Source organism: Siniperca chuatsi, linkage group LG18 (assembly GCF_020085105.1).
Source record: "Siniperca chuatsi isolate FFG_IHB_CAS linkage group LG18, ASM2008510v1, whole genome shotgun sequence".
Taxonomy (NCBI): Eukaryota; Metazoa; Chordata; class Actinopteri; order Centrarchiformes; family Sinipercidae; genus Siniperca; species Siniperca chuatsi.
In genome coordinates, this window is record NC_058059.1 from 14,950,242 (window position 1) to 14,976,530 (window position 26,289).

The 26,289-nt window shown below is 38.9% G+C and overlaps 1 protein-coding gene across 9 annotated transcripts in view; it reads right to left on the reverse strand.

The window, feature by feature from the left end:
• Positions 1–26,289, reverse strand: part of LOC122865494 (spermatid perinuclear RNA binding protein) — an 82,332-nt gene that overhangs the window by 41,570 nt on the left and 14,473 nt on the right. For 5 of the 9 annotated variants that reach the window (XM_044173990.1, XM_044173989.1, XM_044173988.1 and 2 more), the window contains one exon: positions 13,140–13,243. The gene's annotated coding sequence lies outside the window, so the exon portion shown is untranslated. Of the gene's footprint in view, positions 1–12,966; positions 13,046–13,139; positions 13,244–13,681; positions 13,726–20,733; positions 20,871–26,289 lie in introns of all 9 variants that reach the window. The other 4 variants (XM_044173995.1, XM_044173994.1, XM_044173991.1 and 1 more) reach the window with 4 other exon arrangements.

Genomic DNA, 26,289 nt, shown 5'->3' on the forward strand with positions numbered 1-26,289 from the left:
GGCAGCGACAGTGTCTGTGTCTACGCACTTGTGTTTTGCCAGTTACCTTACAGCCAACACTCCTTGCTGGAGGGGGGTAAGCTCTCTTCCAACATGGCTTGGCCACTTAGGATTGTATGCACATGATTATAGTGCAAGCACACATACACAGACACAAACACACTGCCAAGAAGCATAATAACAATGTATCAGCCCCCATTCAATTCTCATTATTAGAGCAATTCAATGATAAACAGCAACACCAATTCCCTCCCTTTGTTTGTCTCTCATGGCATCTTCCGTCTCAGTTTTCGTTAATTAAAATCAAGTGTACGCAAACGAAAAATACACCGTACAATATGGTTAAAAAATATAATGAAACAAAGTGCTTATGTTGTTTGAATCAAAGCTTAAATGAAGCCCTGGATATTCAACAACAATGTGTGGCCTACACTATGCCCACCCTCCTCTGTCTCCCACTGAGACTGAGGGCGACTAAGGGGACCATGTTTTCACAAGCATGGCTGTGTGTTGCCTGTACAAACTGCCTGTTTGTTCATAAATCCTCTTGTGGCTTTGTCTTCCTTGGGCTCACACTGACCAATTATTACATTTCTCTCTGCATCCACCCTCCATCTCTTTTTTAAGGCCTCCCACAAGTGCTCTTATTAACAGCATCCTGGTGAGTCATTAACGTGAGAATGTGAGAAAAGGGGACAAACTGGGAGAAGAAGCCCTACCTCATTAACGCTGGTGGTGGCTCATGGCTTTACCATGTGCATACACACACACACACACACACACACACAGGCATGCGCACAGACACCATCATCTCAATTTGGTTCCATAGTTATTGAATATATTTCTCCTAGAAGTTTACGCATAAGGGAAAACACACACACATCTGTGCTGTGTCCTTCCTGTGCCAAGAGTTGGTGATTATATCCCATTTTCCCTACAGAGATGAAAGGAATCAGGCAGAGGATAAGAAACGAGGGATGGGAACTGATTGAAAGATGAAGGAGAGATAGCAGAGCTGGGGAATTTGCTGAGATGGCTCTAAGCAGCAATTTACACCTTTCTCATTTGATAACCATCAAATAAGATGAGCAGTGGAAGAGACAGTGAAGGGAGACAGAGGATTGACAAAAGCCAGAGAGAGTGTGCTAATTAGTGTTGGAGGAGCTTATTTTCACAATGTATTCCCTTTTAGAGTTTTGATTATCTGCTTAATATTGTAATCAGATCATCGGCCTTTTGAATCATTCTGCTTTTGAACTTTGTAAAATGTTGTGGACTGATCTTTAGTGACTGTACTGTAGCACGGTTGGAAGTTCGATCCACCAGCAACAGTGCCAGCAGGATACCAAGATTCAAGACACACTGTCATTATTTCACCAGTGAAAGGTCGTCTGATTGATGGCTGGTTACGTGCCAGAATAGCTGGAGGAGAAATCTAACACTACAGCCACAACCAAATTGTGCTGGCACTTGTCAAAATTATGAATTATAAAACACCTCAATGTTTTACTGTCACAAAATATGTATCTTTTTTCATTTCAGGGAGTTTTAGAGAACCCCAAAACTAATGATCTACTATAAAAACCATCTGTAGTGTGATTATAACTGAGAAATCCTTGGGCCCTGTCCCAGGGAAAATCTTCCTGCCACAGTTTTTGGAATAAGATACAGTTCATACAGAACACTGATTTACTTTATACAAGCTTACATCAATCTATGTATTTTACGTCCACCTTGCTCGTCATCACTTCCCCTTTATTTATTTTGTTGCAGTCTGTTACTTACTTTTACTTTTTTGTAGAAGGCTCTCTATCCACCTACACATGTGCATGCATGTCCACTTAGTGTACAGCACACTGTGCAATTGTCCTCTTGTTATTGTATGTTTTCAGGCCTTTGTTGGTCTATACAACACGTAGCATGTTTATATGCATTTACAGCAGCAACCAATGACTTGTTTTTATTTTTGATTAATTGTTTAGTGTATAAAATGTCAGAAAACATTAGAACATGCCCATCACATTTTAGGAGATATTAAAAACATGATATTCAGTGAACCATGATATAAAACAAAGAAAAGCAGCAAATGTTATGTTAGCAGCAATCATCTAATCGATTCATCAACTAATCGTTTCAACATTAAATGCACTTAATATAACTTATTTGACACTTGTGGCCTAAAACTAAAACTTCTATTAGTGTTTATACCTGCACCATATTGTTTGCTTTTGAGATGAATCCATGTTTTTGGGCAGATGATAAGAAAGTGACAAAGGATTTCATGTAGTGTTAAAAAAGCAGGTGCTGAGGGACCCTTCATAAAGTAATGGGTATGTATCATGTACTTGCAGCTCTGTGCGTTAGTTCCAACTCTTGGCCTGCTGTCACATGTCATACTCTACTTTTTCTAAACCAACAACTACACAGACGTCTCTATGCACTCGAGTGAAGCAGACCTACTATGAAGCTAATCTCTGCAAAGAAATGAGCAGGTGTAAATATGGGTGATGTTTCTGGCAGTTAAGTCTGTGTGTTATTCTGAAGTTATTTTTGAGCACGACTGTTGATTTTTCTCTCACATAACTATTCCTAGGTAAGGTATTTTAGATCTCATGAATGCTTTGCTTACCAATGCTATTTCTGACCTATCATGTTTAAGCATTAATTATACACCTGAAAGGATGTTTCAGTAGCCTCTATGCTATATTAGCACTAACTTGTGTGTGGCTGGCTGGCTCCAGGGTTATTGGTGCCATAATGTTTGCATCAGGAAAACATCTGCAAAAGTGTGTGGTAATGAGTTGGACCAACATGCACACACACACACACACACACACACACACACACACACACACACACCAGCACACACAAATAATGAAAGTCTTACGACCAGGTGGCACAAAATAAATAGAATGGATGCAGAATCACGCTCCAATACACCTCTCTCTAACCACCTATATTGTGAAGAAGCCTGCATTGTATAAACAGGTGCTAGTATGCCCGGCTATTTCTCTATTGGAGTGAGGCTGCAGGACAGAGAGAGAAAGAGACAGATAGAGAGACAAGCGGTCAGACACATAGACAGTGTTACAGGAGGAGAGAGGCTCACTGAGACAGGGAGATGTGGGGACAGAGATTGAGGTAGAAAGACAGAGAATTACATTTTTGACTGCAGAGGAGATAGCAGAGAAAAGCTCAGACATCTTCAAAGGAGACGGTGAAGACGAGTGCAGTCTCTGTTCTTTTTTAAAATATTTAAAAATGGATGTTGGAATTTTGATGAAAATGAAGATTTTCTACAAACTCGCAAGTATTTCTCAACTAAACTTTGTTATTCATGTCCCATCTCTCCTCCAACCTTGGAACATCTCATTTCCTCATCTATTTCCTTATTTCCGCTATTTCTTTTTTATCCGTTTTTGTGCTGCCAACTATATATTCAGAGTTTAATAGACTAGACTGCAAACAGTCTGTCTAAAATAGAAGCATCAATAGTTTGAGTGTAATCTGGGCAGGATAAAGCAGGTTTGAGGGTTTTCTTTTTTTGTAGCTATGGCTCACAGTTTTGCTAATAGTCAGTAAGTTTGACTTTTAAAACACGTAAAAAAGTTGCTACTATTTGCACATGGAGAGAAGGAAGTACTACCTGCAAGCTGTAGGGTTTTTGTGAACTTCATCCAGGCAGATTATAACAACTATTACAAACACTACAATATGCCAACAAAACAATGGATTATATTTAGAGAAACAAACACAGAACATCCTGATTAAATACCAACTTAACTCATTGATAAGTGTGACAGTCCAGTTACACAACATTAGGTTGCGAGGGCTTTTCCTTCCCATAAGGAACCGACTTCCTCTCCAGTCAAAGGCAAAGGTTGGACACTCTGACCCTCCTGTTTTTGTGCCATTTGGTGTCTATATGGCGACCATTTATCCAGATGTGAAGAACATGTGAGAGTATAGGTCCAATGGCACTACTGTGGAGGCTGGAGTCAGCATGCCTTGCAGCCGAAGAAGAGCCTGTATTTCACTGAGAGTTGAGAGTCATGCCAAGACAAGCCGCTTGCTGACTGGGTGTGAGGTTGCCATAGCAGAGTGCCTGATTGCCTGCTTGCGGAAATAACCAGCAAGTCATTTAAATATGGGAGGAATGCCTGGCCAGTAGCGGTGACAGGGCCACTACCAAACACCTCATATACAGTATATTAGAGGGGCTTGGGAGATCCTGAACAGCAAGACCCTATACTGATACTCCTGGCCACAGTGTAAGTATCCATGTACCCACAGACCATTTAAGTCAATGGACATAAACCAATCCCTGTGACCAAAGATGCAAAAAACAACACAGTAGCATCAAGAACTACACTGAGTAGAACCCATCATGCCTGAGTTCACAAATACCTGGAATTGCAATGGCGAGATCACCCTTGATTGTTCGTAGGAGAGAAGAATGGAAAACAGGCCTCTTACAACCTCCAATTGATGAGATTTGAGGAAACAATCTTTGGGTTATGAATCTACCAGCAAAAGCAATTAACAAACAAGCAATGCTAACTTATCAGTAGATTGCAAGGACTTGAGAGTGGTAGACTAGTGAGACGCTCCTTTAATACAAATGTAAAGGCAGAGTGAGTAGTAAGAGAAGTAGCTAGTTTGTAAACTGTCTTACAGATCTCGAGACTGAACTTAAATACTGAAAAAATGCAATTTTTCACAAGAACAACATTTTCTTGCTGCCCACAGATTCTTACATTTTCATCTGCAAATACACGCATAACACACAGAAAACAGCCGCAATAAAATTACTAGACACAAGACTACTCAGAGGTATCAGTGTTCATGCACTTTGCTTGAACATACACCCTATACAGTAGAGAGTATGATAAGGAGGAAGTGACATGCTGTAGATATTGTCTGCATTATGTCTCATTAATGCAGGACTATGCAGCAGGCTCGACACATGCTGGAAGGATATTAGAACAAAGGACACCAGGACCATGGTGTCAGGTATGTACTGCATGTGCATAATGGTGGGGAGGTGTGCTGTTGTCTTTCATCATTTCCTGTTACTTCTTCTTTGCATCTCTCTCAAAGCCAAAAGAGGTGTTTGTACACGTACTGTATACAATTTATACTCTTTTGTAGCTACTTTTACTATCTTTCTCCATGTCTCTGTCTCCCTGTCCTTTTTTCCAATGTGTTCCTCCCTGACAGATTTATGTATTTTTTTCTACTCTGTTTTCTCTGTCCATTCCTCTAAAACACTGTTAATGTTGAGCACTTGGCACAGAGAATAATTTGCAGGTGCGGCAACAAGTACAACAAGTGCCAATTGCAACCTAAAAACACTCTCAGGAATTGGTCCATTAAAACATTACACAATAATTTAAGGCCCTATTTTTTAGTTTTATGCAATGAAACTAGACTTTTGAAACATTTATTGATAAGTGTTTCATTTATTGAGGAATTATTATTATTCAGGAACAGGGAGGAACAATATAAGTTTAATGACCACATATTCTGAAGACAAATGTCAAATATAGATGGATATATCTGTTTCATGAATAAGTGAACATGATTCTCCTCAGTATCACAGTGGACACACACTGACTCCACTGAACACACACACATAAAAGCAATTACCTCTCCTACTGACTACCACACTGATTTCCCCACTGATCTCAACTTATGCACCTGGTCTGTTCCAATTTATCTTAGCTCTCTTACTTCTCTTATGTTTTCTTGCTGTTTTGTTAACTCCTCGTTCAGTGTTTCATTCTCTTTCTGGTATTACATTTGATTTTGTTTGTCATTTGTATTTGTTTATGTTTGTTTATTGTTTCTTTTGTGATGAAATGCCCTTCAGGTTTTTTATTCTATTTACAAAATAAAAAAGAAATCCAGACAAAATATTGCATAAAACTTTCTGCTAAAACTGATTCTTTATCATTGACAACCATTCTGGTAACCAAATTATATTTGTGCTATTTTTTTTAAATGCACAACATACCTTGATGCTTGTTGCAGTTTTCTGGTCTGTTAGTCCTCTATCTATTGTCCACCATTTTATTTTAATGATCATTTTAATCTGCTGTACCACTAACCATTAAAATCAGCGATGAGATGAACAAGTGATGATGACTAAACACTGCAGGTCCACTTCTGCCACACTAACAGGGTTCAACAGTCCAACGGCTATTACGTTAAATTAAATCTATGCTTCTTTTGAGAGCCTGCAATCAAGAAGTGCGTCAGTAATGCTCACAATAAGGGCAACAACCAAACACACTGTGAACATACCCTATAGTTCGCAGCCTGATGCAGTTGACAAATGCCGGTGCCTTGGAAACAAGCTTAGAAAAATGAGGATAAATTACCATGCTTTGGTTTATTGATTTTAATCCATATTATCAGCAGGACAAGGTTAGGTCAAGTTTTGTTGAACCCAGTCATTGATTTCTGTGACCACTGACAAGCTCCCTTCAGTTCATTTTAACTTTTGTCTTGTCTATATTTGTAGGCATAGGCTTTCCTGTGAAAGACATTCTGTTACCCTGAATGTGTTTTTAACTACTACACTGTAGTTTTGTCTTGACTGGGTCCAGGTATGGGCCAGGGGAGGTCAGAGCACAAAGTATTGATGAGATGGCAGAAAGCAGAGAAAACGCTGATGTTGCTTCTGGGAAGGAAATAGATAACATTGACAGGGGAGTGTACCTCTCCCTGGTCAATTATCAAAATGGAGAAAAGCTGTATGTGTGCGCAGTTCCTGCTGACGGTGGGTCAGAGTGGAGAGACTTGGGATAGATCTATCTATCCATCCATCTATCTATCTATGTTTACATTATGTGTGTGTGTATGCAGCCACATCATATTAAAACTAGCTTAGCATTAGTCATCTCAGGTACACCTGTCATCTCCATGGGTTACCTTACTTTTAGCTGAAAATTTAACTGCCACACATACACACACACACACACACACACACACACACACACACACACACACACACACACAACTGAGTACTGTCCTGCGTCAGTGTGGGGAATAAATAGACTATCACTATGCCAGAACTGAAGCATGGTGAAATTGTGTGTGTTTGTGTGTGTGTGTGTGTGTGTGTGTGCACTCACAGGCTCCTGCTGTGCTGATTTCAGCAGGAACAGATGGTCCTGCCAGGGCTCTGCCGAGGCTCCACAGTCCATAGTCTGTGAGAAGACTTGTGAATGTGCATACAGTGTGTGTGTGTGTGTGTGTGTGTGTGTGTGTGTGTGTGTGTCTTGCAGATTTTTTCCTCTGTTTTTCCACCATTTATCTACGGCACACTTCCTGGTACAGTACCTATTTTACACACAGACACACCGATTGTTGCAGTGTAAGTGATATCCTAGTGGTCTTTGGCCTACTTGTCTGTTCCATTGACACTTAGCAGCTTAATCCTGCTTGAAAGGCTCTTCTCCGCTAAGCTAATGTTTGCCAACACACAAAGCTGTCACACCCCCAGCCCTTTGTGTGTGTGTTTGTCCGAGCAGGTTTGTGCATATGTAACTGGTTATTCACACATATTCACATAAACACCAGCTGTCAAAAAAAAGGGAGTCTGGGCTTTGCTGCATCCTACTTACACTATTACTCAATAATAAATAAATAAATATACACACAAAAAAACAAACAAATAAATGGCAAACAAGGAGTGTTACTGACACACAGCAAATGATCAAATTATTGAATTATCGTGTCATTTGTAGATTTTAAAGCAAGGTTACATAAATGTATGAAATTCATGCTGGCTCATTTACTGAATTCTTACATCACTTAAATTCTAAAGGCTGCACAGATGTATCGAGTCGACTGGTAAATACATCTATACAATATGGAGAATAAAAAGTAGAGGAGTCCAGTAGACCAGTGGTTGACTTAAAACCCTCCCACTTTTGAAACGCATTCTGTGTGTTACGAGTTATGAGTGCATGAGGACAGTGCGGTTGTCCAGATGTGGACTAATTCCCTAATGGGCTTCTACTCTACAACACACACTAGCAGGCAAGCTGGCAAACAAACACACACACACACACACACACACGTTGTAGTACTGCTTGGTATCCCAGTGGCGTGTGCATTATCTGTCTGTCTATCTCTGTCCATTTTCATTAATAAAAGCAGTAGTGTGATGGGTGAAGGCAGATGAGCAGATTAGCGAGATGTATTAGGAAAGCCAAATCACATTGAAGGATCAAGTATTTTTAAGAAATTAATTTCACAGGATGGACTCAGACTACATTTTGGGCATTAATAAACATAGAACAACTTCAGTGACTTTAGCTGTTGCCTCGCCACTCTGCTTCTCTGTTCAAACAGCAGAGAAAATCACTTGAATGCAGATTGCTTCCCCCTTCAGCTGAAATGACTGAATTCATGGACTTTGCTAACTATCAGTTTCAGGTAACATTCTGCAGAAAAAAAGTTATTTTTCTGTACTCAAATACAGCTCACTAGAAATAGAATATTTATTAGATATTAGTATTTATTTAGTTCCCACGTAAACACACATATAGCGTTGTCTATCACAGATAGACAAAGTAAACATGTTTATGTTTGTGTACTCATTCTGTCTGATAGTAGTATTCATAAAATGTGTGCTACATTAGGCAGCTCCATTTTCTCTCCCAACCCTCCTAATTCTTAAGCTGCACTGCTTTAGCAGTGGCTGATCAGTGACTCCATTCATTCCAGGTCAATTTGGTCAGTGTGCTCAATATGGCCGTTTCATTACACACTTCCTTCCTGTCTGTCTCTCCAACTCAGGGTAGAAGAAGGAGGGACTGAGGTGGAGAAAGGAAGGAAGAGGAGGAGAGGGAGAGGAGAGGAACGGTGGGATTGATAGGGGTGTACAGTGGGAGAGAAGGAAAAAAGCGTAAGGGAGGTTAGAAACAAGAGAATAAGAGAGGGAAAGGGTAGAAATGAACAGATTGAGAGAGATAGAAAAGGTTTACAGTATGTGAGAGGGAGATAAGTGCAACATGATGTGTGTGTGGGGGGTGAGAGAGAGATGGTGAAAAGGGTTGAATGACAGTATGTAAGAATAATGGAGCCATAAGGTGGGAAGTGCAAGGCTAAAGAAAGGGAATGAAGGGAAAAGGGGCAAAATAGTGAAGAATAAAAACTGTAAGGGAAGAATAGCAGCAGAAAGTGGAAAACTGAGAAGGACAAAAACTGGGTGAGTGGAGAAAGGTGGGGACAGGAAGGAAGGAAGGAAGGGGAGGCAGGGGGAAGAAAGAACAAAGGAGAGGGTGTGAAGAGAAAAAGAAGGTAAGAATAGTAGAAGGGATGAAGAGAAGTGAAGGAAGGCAAGAAGAGCCTGAAAAGGCATGGCTAAAATGATTCATTTCTTTTTCACACAAATAACAAAATGTTTTATATTAATACTAAACTAAACTTTACCTAGCCACAGGAACAGGTGTTTGTCTTTCAAACTGTGTCTTGCCCAAGGCCACCTCCATTAAAATCACAGATTAAGATTTACAGATTAAAAGATAATTTCAAAAAGGAAAATGTAACAAAAACATCTTTTTGGATGGTTGCAAGATGCAAGTCAATGTGGACCAGGATAAAAATATTGAATTAACTATGTCATATGAGGCTACATGCCCAGAAACACCTCATAGTAGCCCACATGGCCACATACACATATGTGTGATGAGACCCTTCTGTAGCTGAGGTCAAATACTCACTCTGTTTATCAGTACAAGACTCTCTTTTTCATGCTCCAACTTCTTATGAAATTATTCTGCCTCCGCTTCCTTCGTTTTCAATAGCCATCAGCTATTCTCCATCAGCCTCTTTTGTGCGAGTGTTTGATGTCCAAAGGTTCAACTGTAACAGTCATGGCCACTAACAAGCAAGAAAGAAAGTGCAGAAAACTAAGAAAAAGAAAGAAATTCATCCTCAACTCAGTCCCCAGGTTGAGTGTTTCTCAGCAATTAGGTCACTTATTTTAAATTAGTGCTTAATTGAGCTCAAACCAAAACAACATTGTGACTCACAAACTGCATCTCCTCTGCTTTTAGATTCTGGCATGCTAGTGTATGTGTGTGTGTGTGTGTGCGAGAAAAGCATTAAATTGCAACAAGACATGAGACAAAGGAGGGAAAAGAGAGTGAGAAAGAGATTTAGCCTCAACTTTTCCCCTTGGGATTGGTCGCCATGGCTACGGAAGCATTTTTGAGATGAACGTGGGACAAACATAAGGAAGAGTGAGAGAGACAGAGAGAGATTACATGGCGGCACTGAGATACTGTCATGACGTGCACAAGTGTGTTAAATGTAATGTAGATAATAGATAAAGCATTACTTAAAGTAAAATAATAAAATAGAAATGATTGCAGAGTTCTGTAGATTCCAACATATCAGCGTATTGATGTATTACAAAATGTATTACCTGACTTCTATGCTAAACATTCAGGATGCAATAACAAAACACATCTGCCATACACAGCACTGCAGCTCGGTAACAAGATACTTGATATCCAACAAGAAACACGTAAGGCGGCAGGAAAAAGCAGTGACCCAGTACGCACTCTATGAACTCTAATGGAAAACAGAGAGCAATGAGAACAAACAGCATCAAGAGACTATAACATCTCATCTTACAACCAGACAATCAGACTCCATCTATATTTCAAAAGCTGTGACAATGGTCCGTCATGATCCAAGATTAGTGGAGGGCACCTTTAATGAGGAGGAGGGCACAAAAGGATCATGTTTCCATGCTGGCAGGCTAACTACAGTATCACCTGAGGGCAATTTGTCCGAATTCTGTAACAAACCTTGAGGAAGAGTAATTGAACTTATGCATTAAATCCAGTGTTCTTAAATGTCTCATCATCTAACCAAGAAAGTGAATTGAACTGAAACCTTGAATTATTGGTTGTCTTTTTAATGGACACAGTGTCATCTGTTATGTTACAAAGCATGTCATTGTGGGATGTGATTGACAAGCAGCCACAAGCATTATTAAAGAAAAATATCTATTAACTAATTAATAACTACATAACTCCCTTTCACTTCTGTTTGAACAACTATATATTTACTACTATATATTTCAGTACGTGGACAAAAATTGTGCTCAACAATAGGTTTGTCAACATTTGCATAAAGTGCAGCCAATGTTACTGCCGATGAATTATTTATGGAAACTAAAGGAAATAGACTTGAAGACTTGAAAGGACTCGTTCTGCTTGTCAGTGTTGCCATGGACCTACCAAATGTGTGTGTGTCTGCATTTGGGGGGTTGAGTGAGTGTCAGTGAGCGCATGTGAGCGAGAGAGAGAGAGAGAGAGAGAGAGAGAGAGAGAGAGTGATGTGCTCTGCTGCGCTCACTGGCAAAGTCACTGCTTTCTCAAGGACACTGCGGCTAAGGGGCAAGAAGGAGAGAAAGAATGACACACAGGAAGAAGAAGCAAGAAAGAGGCAGAAAGAAATAAAGACATTTATTGATAGAAGGCCAAGTAAGATAAAGAAATAAGCAGACAAAAGCGAAAAAACAGAGTGGAAGAAGCAGCAGATGAGAAAAGTGTGAAAAAAGAAGGGGAGATGGAAAGAAGGGGCTCTATGTGAAAAATACTTCTTGTTGGAAAAACAAGCCATACAGTATGTGAAGTAACCAGAAAACATTGTTTGGCTTACTACCTGTTAAACACAAAAAAACTAGGGCTACAACTACCGATGATTGTCACTATGAATTAATGTTTGGATTATTCTTTTTAGCTTAATCAATTAATCATTTTGTTTTAAACTTGTTTAGAAATTGTGAAAAATGCCTGTCACAGTTTACCAGAGCTCAAAGTGACATCTTAAATTTATTGTGATATAGAACATAGAAAAGACAAAGAAATGTGTGATATTTTGGCTTTAATGATTAATATCTTATCAAAGATGTTAATTAATGTCAATTAATGTATGTATGGATTTCCTGTGATTCATCGACTAATCCTTTCAGCAACACTAATACAACCTAAATCGACTGACACTAACAGGCCACCCCAGACAACACAAAGAGCCCACTGAGCAGCAGCAGACATGTTATAGTTATGTTATGCACACTGTGGAGCAGAGCAGAGGAGCAGCCTTTTCTGCCTGGTTCAGTCTCACCAGCGTTCCACTAAAACCTCTACAGCAATCAATTATTTACACATAAACAGAGACACGCAGACCCCAAAACACTCCCACTGAGATGATAGTGGGGAAGGCCGCTGGGTGAATTGCATAAAAGCTACTTTACATACATAAGTAGGCAGTTTACCAAAGCAGTGGGTGAACTCGGCAACCACTCGGACCAGAGCCCCCTGACCAACTGTGATCAAAAAATGTGTCTAACCTAAAAGCATCCTCAGTGTACATTAATACTGAAGACCAGACCACAAGATGAACGTGGGTCTTTAGTTTATTCAGATACACAGATGGGTAGAGAATACATATAGGTGAGCAGATACAGTAGGGCATGAGATATATAGGTAGAGGGAAGATTTTAAATTTTATAAAAATTTGAGTCAATGTTACCAGTCACTTTAAATGTGGTACCACATCTAAGCTTTCTCTTCTTGGCCTCCAAAAGCTTTTGTGTCAACATGTGAAAATTGATTGTATGTTGTTTACATATAGGAAAAAAGATCTGTGCTGCCATTCTTGTTGCTCAGTAGATATGTACTTGCACATATGTCTGAAAATGGCTCTCAGCATTTGACACCTCTTCCATTTGTCGCTTTCTTATTTGTCAAAATTTAGCCCAAGGTAGAGAGGAAGTCCTAATTCCTGCAGAGTGAAAACCATTGGCTTCTCATGAACTTCTCTTGACTCTTTCCACATTAACTCATGAAGTGATAATGGAAAATCCATAACAAACACACATACATGCACACACAAACACACTCAGTCTTCGGCTCAGCAGGGGTGTGGACCAACCTCTTTGCTACAGGGCTTCTCTTTTTTCTGGCTGATTGGGTTGCTCTGTAAACAGTGAGCCACCAGTCCTGCAGCAGCCCTTCACGTACAGAGCAAGACAGAGCGCAAGGCAGAATATACAGAGATATATAGACAGAGAGATAAGAATGGATTCCGTTATTCATTCCACTCACCTCCCTCTGGCCTCCTATCTGTTTATCTGCCCACTTTTTTTCGGTGTCTGTCAGCCACTGTGTCTGTCTGGAGTCACGGTGTCAGAGCAGGCAGGGTTCAGTACCTGAGAAGACATGAGTCAAAGGTCAGTTAACATCAGTAAGACAGCACTTAAGAATCATGTTCAGCTTGACTTAAGTCACACGCTGACCAGCTGACATTAAAGGGGGAGTAAAAAAAAAGAGGAAATAAAGATATGCTTGTGTACTTAAATAGTCATGTATTTCCTTGCACACGTGCACTCACACAAACACAGAAGTATATGCACGTACACCCTTCACTGCTATCTATATGTAAACAGTTTTCAAGGCAAGAGATAGAGAGGGGCGAAGAGAGGCCTGAACAATACAACAGTGAAAGATGAGAGGTTGGCACTCTGGCAAGTGTATCTTTAATCTCTGTGCAATAAGAGTAATTATTTTGCATTGAAGTATGACTGATTCACTAATGTGCACAGCAGACCCTCATTGTTATATTATTTTCTCCTTCCTGCAAACATCACCTGAAAGGGCAGTGGAGAACTGGTGAGGGCAGAGTGGACAGGGCCTAGGGGACAAGGGATAGGAAACAGGAAAAAAATATTGTAAATGAAGCATGGATAAAAGAAAAGAATAAAAAAAGAGATTGTAAGAAGGGAGAGAAACCAAAGTAAACTGAAGACTATTTGTGGAAAACACAGAAGCGTACAAACCCACTCACTCACTGACCAGAAAATTGAGACACTGCCTCCGGGTTGGAAGTGGGCCCTCCCTTTCCATTTGCATATGTGTTGCTACCTAAATACGTGCATGCAACATCAATTCCATTTCCGCACTTGCTTTCCATGCAAACAGATTACACTGAATGACACATATAGCACTGTATCACAGGTACAGTTGTAGTTTATTCCTCTAAGACATGTTTGTTTAAGATGCCTATTAGCTTGTCTGCTGAATTCTCATTAGCCACTTTGTATAATAAACTGCTGACCCATTAGTTTTTTTTATATTCCCAGCACAGTACAGGAAAGTTGCTTACTTTAATTCACTGTTACGGAAGTCTGATGTACAACCATACTGCAATAAGCACCTGTAGCTTTTCGCCTTCAAACTACTTTGTATAAACTGATTTATCAAAAGAAGTCATTCTCAGTTAAAACCTCCTTTACCTAACTAACACTGTCATAGTCATTCGAGACTTTACTGTGAAACAAAGTTACAGAGAGTATTGGGTTTGTGAACCATTGTGTCCTTCTTTGAGCTAAAACATCTTTAGGCACCATTAATTGATGAACCAGATGAATCTTGTTGGGTTTAATTTGTACTATTGTAAATCAATGAGAACAGCCCTGATTGCTGGACTACTGGGAAATATAAATATATATCTGCTTTGCACAGTATTCATGAAGGGAGTTACAAACCATTTACAGAACAGTGTATTACAATGCATCAAATACAACCCTCTGAGATACTATGTGATCACATGTCCCTCCCTGTGTAGCAAAGTCTGACAGTGATGATCCTGACAATAGTGGTACACCCTCCTACAAATATGAGACACAGTCACACAGCCAAGAAAATCAAGGTTGAACAAATCCACAGTATTTTCTTTGTGTTGTTTGGAGAAGTGGTCACACCTTGTACAAGAGAGCATAACTGAGGTGGGTGTTGGTTGGTGTAATGGATGTGATGTCATTGTCCTGCAAGACAAACTGGTTCCCAGTCGCTTTCTGATTGCATCTCTATTCACAACTCTGACACGCACACACACAAAATCACACACATCAGATTTACAAGTACTATGCGTAGGGTACACACATAAACACAAACTCACTAACACACAATCTTCACGTTTTCAAACCTTTGTTGTATGAGCAGTGTAAAACATCTTTGTATTAATTTATATGTATCTGAGTAATGGCTAGACTGTCACTGACACATTCCGTTTCATCACACCATTTTTTATTTTGTATGCTTTGTTTAGAAAAACTTTGGACAGTTGGACAGCTGGCAAACAAGATGTGACAAAGGGGTTGAGAAAAAAAAAATCAGGTTGGTGACAGTTGCAAAAAGTGTGGATGTCTTATTTTTGTTGGGAAACTGCAGGTGATATTTCAAAACTTATATGTCTTATAATAAAGACAGAAAGAACACACTATTCAGCATTTTGTGTCTTGGACAGTAACTCAAAACTACAACTGGTATAGTATACAAATGTGGGTCCTTGGAAAGCTAAGCTAGAAGTTAAATAGGACAGTGTTTTCCTTGTGTGCAGACCAACTACCAAAAATCATACACAGCAAAAAGTACATCATTACAATGGAGATTATAAAAAACAACCTATCCCAGATATATATTTATTCTCTCTGTAGCAGAGCACTTCTACAGGGGTTAATGGAGACATACTGTCAAGATAATGGTCTCCAGTGAGTGACACGTGTTCTTAATAGAGTGCTCGTGAGAGAGGAAAATAAACCTTCGGTCGACAGCATTATTTAATTTGGCAATCCTTCACATCTCATTTGTAAACCATTACTGATGGTGAGAAATCAGAAGCTCAGTGTCAAACTACGAAGCAACGGTGCAATGGAGCATAAACAACGACATAATTTTATGCTACCGTCGGTGGTAAAAGAACCTGACTGACCTGACTGTGCATAAAACACAACCTGTAAGAAATTGAGCTTATTAGTGACAGATTGCCAGTGTCACTGATTGCCATTTTTTATCAGAGAAGCTGGACAAAATGTATCATGTAATGCAATGATCAACATTTAAAATATATATTTACATAAAACATAACAAAACACAAAAGTAGTTTCATCAAGTCATTCTAGTCCACTTTCTGCCCAATTTAGCTTTGTTTTCTAAACATCCTTACAAGTGAAGCTGTACTACTGATTTCTCAGGTTTCTGCTGTAATTTTACAATACGATAAGGTGACGCTGTTGATTTTACTTTGTGTCGTCTCTAATCATTGTATTATGTTTGGCACTGTGCTCCAGGTCTTATTATTATCATGGACTAATCAGGAAATGCTGCTTATTTTGTAATGTCTTAATCGAATTATTTTATTAATATTGCAGTCAGTGAAAATGTGGTCTTTGAGGTTTTCTAAGTGAGATTGACATGTCATGGGAAGCACCATAGTTGATCTCACTGTGAAACACCAGTGTGCTTTCATAAAAACATAATAGACCATTCCATTTCATTCTAAATTTGTTTCGCTAATCAATTTGTGAAATAAAATTTAAATGACAATCCCTTTTTAATATTCATACACTCTAATAATAATTATGATGTGAGAGTATCCCTAACCTCATTCTCATTTTTAAAATATTACATGTAATCCTAATCCAGATAATCTCCGTTATAAATCATTTTCATTACAGTGATGCTCTTCCATACACGATTTGTATGTGTTTAAAAACATAAAGGGCAATTTTCTCAATTAATTCAGTTCAAAGACTTCTGAGACCAGTGCTGGTATGTACAGCATGTGCGTATGTGTGTGTGAGTTAGAGTCTGTGCATTTCCTAGCCAAAGGTGCAGGTAACCAGACAATTTAAAAAGTCACAGATATGAAATATACACAGGCGTACAACCACAAATGCTGTACAGAAAGATTGCAGTACATAGAGAACCACCAGCCAAAGAGGAACAAAGCCCTCTCTTAACCCACGCAATGCACACCTTTGCACTAGCACACACATATACATGCATGCACACACACACACACACACACATTGGAGGAAGCCCTAGAATTGGTTCTCTGTTTCTATATTTCTTCAGTATATAAGGCCGTCTGGCCCATAGATCTCCACTAACTTAGCCTTGGCTTTGGAATTCCAATCAGGAAACAACTAGAGGGTGAAGGGTGGGATGGGTTGCTGCTAGATGGAGTGTGAGTGGGGGTGAGGACAGAAAGACCTGGTTTTTGTACAAAAGTCATAGATAACAACAGATTACAACAACAGCAGCAGTGAAATAAAATGACAGAGAAATGAAGATGTTGATACAAGCCTAATGCACAGTAAAAGAGTTAGAGCGTGAGGTAGTTAGAGGCAACATGGGAGGGAAGTGCAGAGAGATGACAGGTGTTTCCAGGTTCAGCCTGTTGTTCCTCATTCTTGTGGGTCAGGAGCTGTACTGTGCCTTCTTCCACTACACAATAAAAGCAATTTAAGCCTATATAGATGCAGCCATTGCAGAGTAAATTTACTGCTGACTGCATTTCTTTATTCCTAGGAGCAAGTATTCAGAGAAATCAAATGACCTTCTCTTGTAAAAGAAATGATCTAGTGACCAGTTCAAGTGAATCACAATTTTGAGTTTGAGAGTAAGCCACTTATCTATTCTACTACGCATAAAAAATTATTCGGCTATACTGCAGGTTTGATGCAAGAAATTATAGAGAATTTCTATGAACACTACCACTGTTAACACACAGACACACACAAACACAATTACACACTCGCTTACTCAGCATGTTGAGTTTGAAATAAACCCCCCAAATTCTCTGAAGGCCCAAAGTCCAATTAGAAAAGGAATGATAATAATTTAAAAAGGAAGACAATGTAATGCTTTTTCAGCATTGTATCTTTCCACTATTGATCCAAAAAAAGATAATGGCCTCTGTACTAATCGAAATTGTGTTGCAGCAACTTTTTGCTTTGCTAAAAGGCACACGGACAGCTATCTCAATTCTGTAGAGTTATTCGGTTTATTCAAGCAAAACTGTTTGGTGGGACACTAAGCCGGTGCTCTAATAACATCTGAACGCAAAAAGTACACACACTGTTCTGAACTACACACACCCACTCCCAACTACACACACATTCATGCACAAAGTCTGCAAAGTACACAGACACACACACACATACACAGCAAGCACTAGTCATTGGTTGTGATTTGACATCTACAAAGACACCACTGTTTCAAACGTCACTAAAGACCCCCTTTATGTTATCCATATAGCTGCAGCAATTGGTGCTGGTTTGTGGGCACACTTGTGTGTCTAAAAGGTGTGTGTGTGTGTAGGTCCCTAAAATCACTACTCACAAATTAGTCTACATTCAGCATTGAACAGTGGCTTAAATGTTTAACACTAACCCATTCTGTAGCAGAACATACACACACACACACACACACACACACAGGACCCTATAGACAGTGCAAAATGCTTTTGACACTAATGCAGCATAGGAGATATAACTTAGACATCCTGTATGGAACCGCCAGTAAAAATTGACACAATAAGGAAATGACAGATATTTTAATGTGTTCTATTTTGAAAATGTGCATTTTATGTTATGATGTTACAGGAATAACTCGCTTTTGGCTGACAGCATACTGTAAAGCAGGGCTGTGTCATTCAGAAAAATATCATATCATTATTTTTCTAATTTGTAACGATATCTGTATCTATATCTGTATCAGTGGAAATTAAACTAATGAGAAGTCTGGCATAAGTCTTTTATGTGGTAAAACTGTTTAATTTATCGAATTTATCAACAGAAAATTAATCAGCAACTATTTTGATAATCAATTAATTATTTATATATTATATATTAATATAATATCTTTGGGTTGTGGATTGTCGGTTGGACAAAACAAGCAATTTAAAGATGACACCTTGGGCTTTAGGAAATTGGGATAGTCATTTTTCACTATTTCTTATCGAATGATTAATCGATTAATAAAGATCATTTTTGGTTATCACCATGCAAATCCTTCATTGTTGCCGCAATGCATCATTTTAGGATTATTGAATAAAAAAAACTGTATTATAAAAATGCAACAGTACTGCAGAATTTATGAGTCTAGCTATATTTTCTAGCCCAACTGTAAAGCAGCTGCAGCAAGTGTTGATTTTGCATCAAGGTTAGCTACAGATAGCTAATTTAAGCTTGTTTAAAAGGTGTTTAAAGTCTAGATTTTATACAATTTCCATCATATCGTCTTGGTAGATCAGTCTTAACATTTGCATGGGAGATATACAAAGGGGTAAAGATCAGAAAGAGGTACAAATCAGAAAACAAAGGCTCCTATCTGATTGATAAATAGTAGGAAAGGACATAAGTGTGTCATAAAACTCTCACACACGCAGGCACAAGATCACGTCAAAACTGGGAGTTCTCCTTGAAAAGCAAAATATGAACATATGCCTGTCCTTCAGTGAAAAATTGGGCTTATATGGTCTATCTGATGTCAGCTACTCTGTGGCATTTCATTCAATTAGGCATGCAACCAATGGATGCAATTCGCAGCCTTTATCCAGGTTTATAGGCCATGCTGCAGTGAGTAAATGCTGTGCTCGCTATCATATCAGCCTGACAACTGACAGAGTGCTCAAACAGAACATGAAAAAGGCAGACAGTGATGACGGGGAATAAGGAAGGGAAGTCTTGACTCCTTGTGTTTCTCTCACCCACTCTTGTATCAACACACACAAGCACACCAAATGAGAAAGAGTGACTAAGTCTTGCCCTAGGCTTCATACAGTAGCTCTTAACAAATCCAAGCCTTGCCCAATCATTTCCCTTCTCTCTAGGTTGCCATAGCTACAGTCTGCCTCCTTGTCTGTACTTTGGGAAGGGTGAGACTTTACCACTATGTCTGTGTGCATGTGTGTGTACTGTGTGGTAACCTCAAAAGATGGGGTCTTAACACTTCCTATCCTACTTCTAATTAGTGCTGAAATGAGTAGTGGATTAATCAATTAGTTGATCAACAGAAGATTTAGATAAAAAACAATTTAGATAGATAAATCATTGTCAAGTAGAAATCCAGAACATTCTCTGATATAATGTGAATTTCAGTTTGATACCTTATTTGGATAAATATTAACTTCTTAAATGTAAAGTGTTGTCAAAAAACAGTGGCCATACCAGAGCTTTACTTAAATAAAATTGTAATTGATTGAAATCAGGAACTATCTGATCAAAGAATAACTATCTGATCAAAGAATAAGTAAACAAGATTATTAATTTGACCATAAATTTGATGCCAGCTTTCAGTACTTGACAGTTTATGAGGTTTGGTAGTACAAACACATATTGGTAACAAAAAAGTGAAGAGGTCTGATACCTACACTTAGGTACTAGCTTCTTCAATGTGAGGATTTGTTGCTTTTCTGCCAATAAAATACAGCAACAGAGTACAGCAGTGTATGTGAAGCTATCACAAGTCAGTGGAAATGGTGAGAAAATGAGTGTGTGTGTGTATGTGTGTGTGCGAGAAGAGAGAGTTAAAGCATCCCAAGAGATTGCCAGCATTGCCAGCCTTCTCCTACTTCTGTAAACAGGACAGAAAAGTCAGGACACACACACACACAGATGGGACTGGGTGTGTGTGCGCACACGCTCAAGGTGCATGCGTGTCTTCACAAGCGTGCTTCTCAATGCAATACACCAGATGTCACCTTGCAAGCACACCATAAGTGTGTGTGTGTGTGTGTGTTTGTTAGCTATCAGGTAGATGACAAGAATGATATAAACACTTGAGGATCAACATATCACTAAAACTCCCACCACCTGCCTGCCAGCAGACAAATATAAACACAGTCTTCTCTTACTCTGCTATTTCTTTATCTCACTGCATCGCTCCACTTTTCTCTCTGTTCTCGCTCTCTGCAGTCCTGCCATCCATCATCATTAGGAGGCGAATAGATGCCCTGTCTACACCTGCAATCACTCTCTGTCCCTTTACTCTCTGAGGAGAGGAGAGGAGAGGAGAGGAGAGGAGAGGAGAGGAGAGGAGAGGAGAGGAGAGGAGAGGAGAGGAGAGTGCAAGGTGAAAGGTGAGGTTTTGGCCATTTAAGAAAGATTCAATAAAAGGAAAAAATGCAGATACAATGAATGAATCTGTGTTGTCTATTTATTTTACTTATTTATTTACTTATTAGTCTAACTAAATTAGACTAATATATATATATATGTCTATGTGTGTGTGTGTGTGTGTTAAGACTATACCATCTCCCGATAGATTGATAGTAATCAATACAGCAGTATAAAGTGAAATCTTAATATAAAGCTCAATACTGAGCAAACTATTAAGTGTTTATTACATAGGGATTAGCGAATTAGTGAATTCGGACACAGTTTTGTGATGTAAGATCAAAAAACAGGTTCAGTGGGGTTTCTGCCTGGCTGAGGGGCTAGGTGAGGTCCAGGGGGGACTGATATTTTCTGAATGGGTTTTAATTCATTATGTCATACAAAGTAGCTTCTGTGTTAAGACAGATATATCTTGTTATCATGGTATGTTATTTCATACCGCATGTGTATTTGCATTTCTATGCAAAATTACACATTTTGAATTTGCTCTTTCTCTAGTTGTGCTATGACAGAGCATTAGACACACTGTACCAAGTATGACAACACCAAATAAAGTCAAGTCCCAAGTGTATGATTAAAAAACTTGTGTATCTTAAAATAATATTACAAAACTTGTTATCAATTTATTTATGATTTGCTTTTGTTCACGTGCATAATTGTCTGTCCATCAAGCCAGTATCTCGTACCAAACAAAGCAGGGAGTTGATTAATCCTTTACATTCCTAAAGGAGGACAAAGGATCAAAGCCATTAAAGACAAATATAGAAAAGGGGGGAAGAAGCACAGGATGGTACGAGAGGAAAGGATGGGAACAGCTAAGATGGAGGAGGAGAAGAGCAGAAAGGAGCATACGGATAAGGGGAGGACGAGCAGAGGACAAAGTATTGTCTCCTGTTAATATGTAAAAATAACTCTGCTGCTGCCTGGTGGAGGAGCTAACTGGGTCATAGAATTCCCACAGAGAGAGAGAGAGAGATAGAGGAGAGAGAGGAAGAGGTATCACATCAATTGAGTCTGTGGTATCAGTGTGAAGCAGAAGTCAGTCTCTCTCTTCACCTTAGGCTGTCTGTGCACATCCATTCCATGTATTTGTTCATCTATCTATCTATCCATCCTCCTAATAGTCCCCATCCTACCCTCCCACATCTTTTCAACTCCCCCTTTCCTCCGCCTCTAGTTCCTTTGTTTACACCCTCATTCCTTCCTTCCTCTGCTAATAAACACAGCCTCGACTTTATCACACACACTTGCTAGCCTCTCACATTTTGCTCCCGAGTTCCTCTTTTTCAGTTAACTCAAGTCTTGGTCTCCCTTTCTCTTTCGCTGTCTCTGTTTTCTCTCACTGTAAATACACATTTCTAACACATCCCACTAAATGGGTGAATGAAACGTGGTGTGAAATACATTGCCAGTTAATCTATTAATAATACAGCATTTAATTACCCAGCAGTTAAGCAATGTGACACATCTTGTACCGATGATAATGATGGTGAACCAGGCTGATAACCTTGTAGGAATAAGAAGAATATTTTAACTCAAGTTATTACATTGCATTACATTATTATCAGTGGCACAAAATCTGTCCTGAATGCCTTACACCATGTAATAATCACTGGTTAATGGGATATTGCGCTCTTAAAACATTATCTGGCAATTTACTGGGCTTCAAAAACATGATTTAATTTGATTTTATTTTGGTTCATTTACAAACTAATTTACAGCAGTTACTCTGTCCTTACTTTGTCCTTGGTTTTTGGTCACACACAGCTCTGCACAATGTTCCATGTCATACATTTTTTCCTTGGTCTCTCCTCTTTTCCATCTGGACTTTTTCCCTATTTTATTAATTCTTATTATTTATGCATTATTTCCATTCACATTTTCTCTGATTGTTCAGCACCTCTTCTATTTTAGTCCACATTGTCCCATTCCCATCCATCAAATCCATGCTACTTCTGTCTCAACTTGGGCACCTGTCTATCATAGCATAGCATAGCATGGCATACTGTATGTGGAGCACCTGGAAACAGTTTAGCAATATGTGAGCATAATATCATATTTAAACTTTTCTTATTTCCTTCTTACCCACTGTACCTGCTCAGCTGCTGCTTCTCTCTAATGATTATGCAGCTACTGTGGGTTAAAAACCTGAGGACTAAAGATTATTTGTTTACATAACTGGTCAAAACCAACCATTTTAAATGCTTTTAAATTTTAAAGCTATTTCCAGATGGACTCTAAATTACAAAGACATAGTTTCTCTCTCACAGTTTTTAATCTATGAAATGTAATCCCATGAACCAAATATTTAATGGTCTGCTGTGTTTTGGGGTTTTTACTGTTGCCCCAGCCAACTTCGCAGCTATAAGAGTAACCCATAAACCATACAATGTGTGTTGGTCAGCAATTCTGAGCAGTAATTCAAATCTTTATTGATGAAGAATGCTGTAAGCATACTAACTATTTTTGCAGACTATTTATCAGGCTACTGTACATACTGCACTTGTGTGTTAGCCAGAGCCGAACATCTAGAAGACAAATTAATATAGGAGTGCTCTTACACTGGGGGATTTGCCACCTGTGTATTTTCTCTTTAACTCAAATTGTCAGAACATAACAATTCTTTTGGCAAAGGTAAGCAATAATGTGAAAAGGGGAATATGCAAATAACCTCTCGGTGAAGGTCAATCTACTGCAGAATAATTAAGATACCCTTTACCTCTTTGTTCCTTTTACTTGCCATGTTTCTGCTAATTCATAATCTTTCTTGTTAACTATATGTAGATTACCCAATCTCCACTACATACATGCAAGTGCCTGGATGGAGCTAAATTTACTTAAAATGAGTCCAGAGCTTAAAATGATTAAGAACTCAAAGCCTCGATGGATTAACCTGCAGGGCTGGTCCGAAATGGGCAGGGCTGCTTCTTGGCTGGCTGACTTGGGGCAACAGAAATAGCCTGAGCTGACTACGGCATATGTAATGCACTGCAGCAGTCCTCCAGGGTTCCATGTTTATGCATCTAAACCACCTGCTGCATTTGTATTTGTGCAAAAGAACAGCTTCATATGCTTGTACATGTGATTGTGACAAGGGTGGTGCAGGGTGTTGGTGTTGGTGTGTGACATTTGTGTGGAAGAGAAGAACAGAAATACTCGTGCGCTTGGTAACTCCCACATATCATGCTGTGGTACACTGCAGTCTTTTAAATTGAGGGCCCAAAGAGTAAATTTAGTTTATCCTAATGAACATAAAACATAATCTTATCCTTGTCATGTGTAGGCCTTTAGTTGAAGAGACACTGCACTACAGTGTTGCTACAGTAGGTCTTTGACAGCAAAAACTACTCAGGGTAACTGAGAGAAAGTATTATGTAGCCAGGCTTCTGTAAGCCTTCTATGTGTGTTGGTGCATAAGTGGAAAACTTGTGCAAAAATGTTGGATTGTGTGTTGGCTGTGGTGTGTAAACAATTTAGAGTGATGTCCATAACTATTTAGAAAATAATTAACTTTTTTTGACTTATAGTCAATAGTCTTTTAATGCATTTGAATAATGTATGTATACTGTAGCACGCTATTAGTATGCTATTTTTTGACTGACAAATATGCAATATGGAAGAATACAAAACTATGCAGAATTTAACTACTGGGACAATAAACATCTCTTTCTTGTGATTTTGTGATTAAATATATTTTTATGAGTGTGATTTTGTGAAACTCTGCTGCAACCACAGCCCTATAGCTGCTGGCATCACTGCAAGCTGTACCCCACAAGTACAGAACATGTGTTTGTCCATGTGTCTCTAGTTCCTTTTATTTCAACATCTGTATAACTAACAATTTAGCAAACTGCTACTGTATGCTTCTGACAGAAAACAATGCCGTGCATTGTTTAAAACTGAAAAGTTTAAAGTCCATAAGCATCAAAACAATAAACCCATTTTATGACCAACCAAGAGGATAGCAAACCTGAAATCTTCCTTCTTTCCTGAGACTTTGCTCTTTAAGAAACATGTTGCTTAGATAATTCAACACACTTAATGAAACCACCAACTCTGACATACATAGCACTTACAGACCTGTGTGTGCATTTACCTGAAACAGATTAGCAAATCGACACAGATTAGAGTGTAGCCTACACATAATCTATAGATAAAGTCTGAAGTCTGACTAGAACTACACAGAGTGAGAAAATGTAATTCTGTCCTCTGTGATAACAGCCCTATTTATACAGCCAATGAAATGAGGCTTGCATTACACAGGAAGCAGTATGGTTAGCCTTATGAGAAAAGGAAACAGGAACTTCCCATTTAGCATGGATTTATGGTAACATTGACATGTGTATATGTTGCAGAGGACAAATGCATATCTAATTACAGTATTTTTTTAGAAACTACCAACACATACATTGATGCATGCTTGTGGGTTGTGCCTGTCTGAATTTAACAAATTAACAACAACTAATGCATACAACGCAAAACAGCAAACATCTTACGAAACTGGTGGCTGTACGTGAAAGCTTTACAAGAAAACAAGTTCCTTTACCAGAGTCTTCTGACCAGTCGTATTTGATTTGTGTGTCCACACCAATTTTCATCTTCAAAGTTAAAACAATGATGTTCAACAGTTTCATATTATGTGGTATGGTTACAGAGGAAAACCAGCCAATTAAATGATGGACACGCAAAGTATTTAACATATACAAAAAAAGAACATGAGATGAACATGGCTATCTTGATATACAGAAGCCAGTACAGTAGCAAGCACACATGCACAAAATCATTTTGAAGGCTCCACTCAGAGGCTGCAGTACATCTGGCAGGGTCCCACTAATATCAAGCCAGTACTGACTTATGAACTGCCAATATCGCCACAAAACACACAGCAGAGTTGGCTAAAGGTAGTGCCACTCATTAAATGGAGATCAAGCAAAAGGTCACTAATCAGTGCTGTATTGATCAAATTACCATGAATAATCCAGCATGATGACAAAAATTGATACAACTATATTATCTCGCCATCAATAATTAACAATCTAGAAAATAGAAAAACATATATTTTTTAAAATCTTCCTTGCTTGTGAATCACAACTGATTGTTTACTATTGAGGGTCAAGACCTCTCCTCTTTGACCTCTGCCAAAGGACATCAGGGCTGGAAGCAGGATGCATATAAATAAAACACTAGAGTGAAGCCACATACTAACAACCTATGTCAAAGGAAAGCATTCTGTCCTAAAATGACAGTTTCATGATTTCTGACAAGCATCAAAAGTGATCAGATGCCACATACTG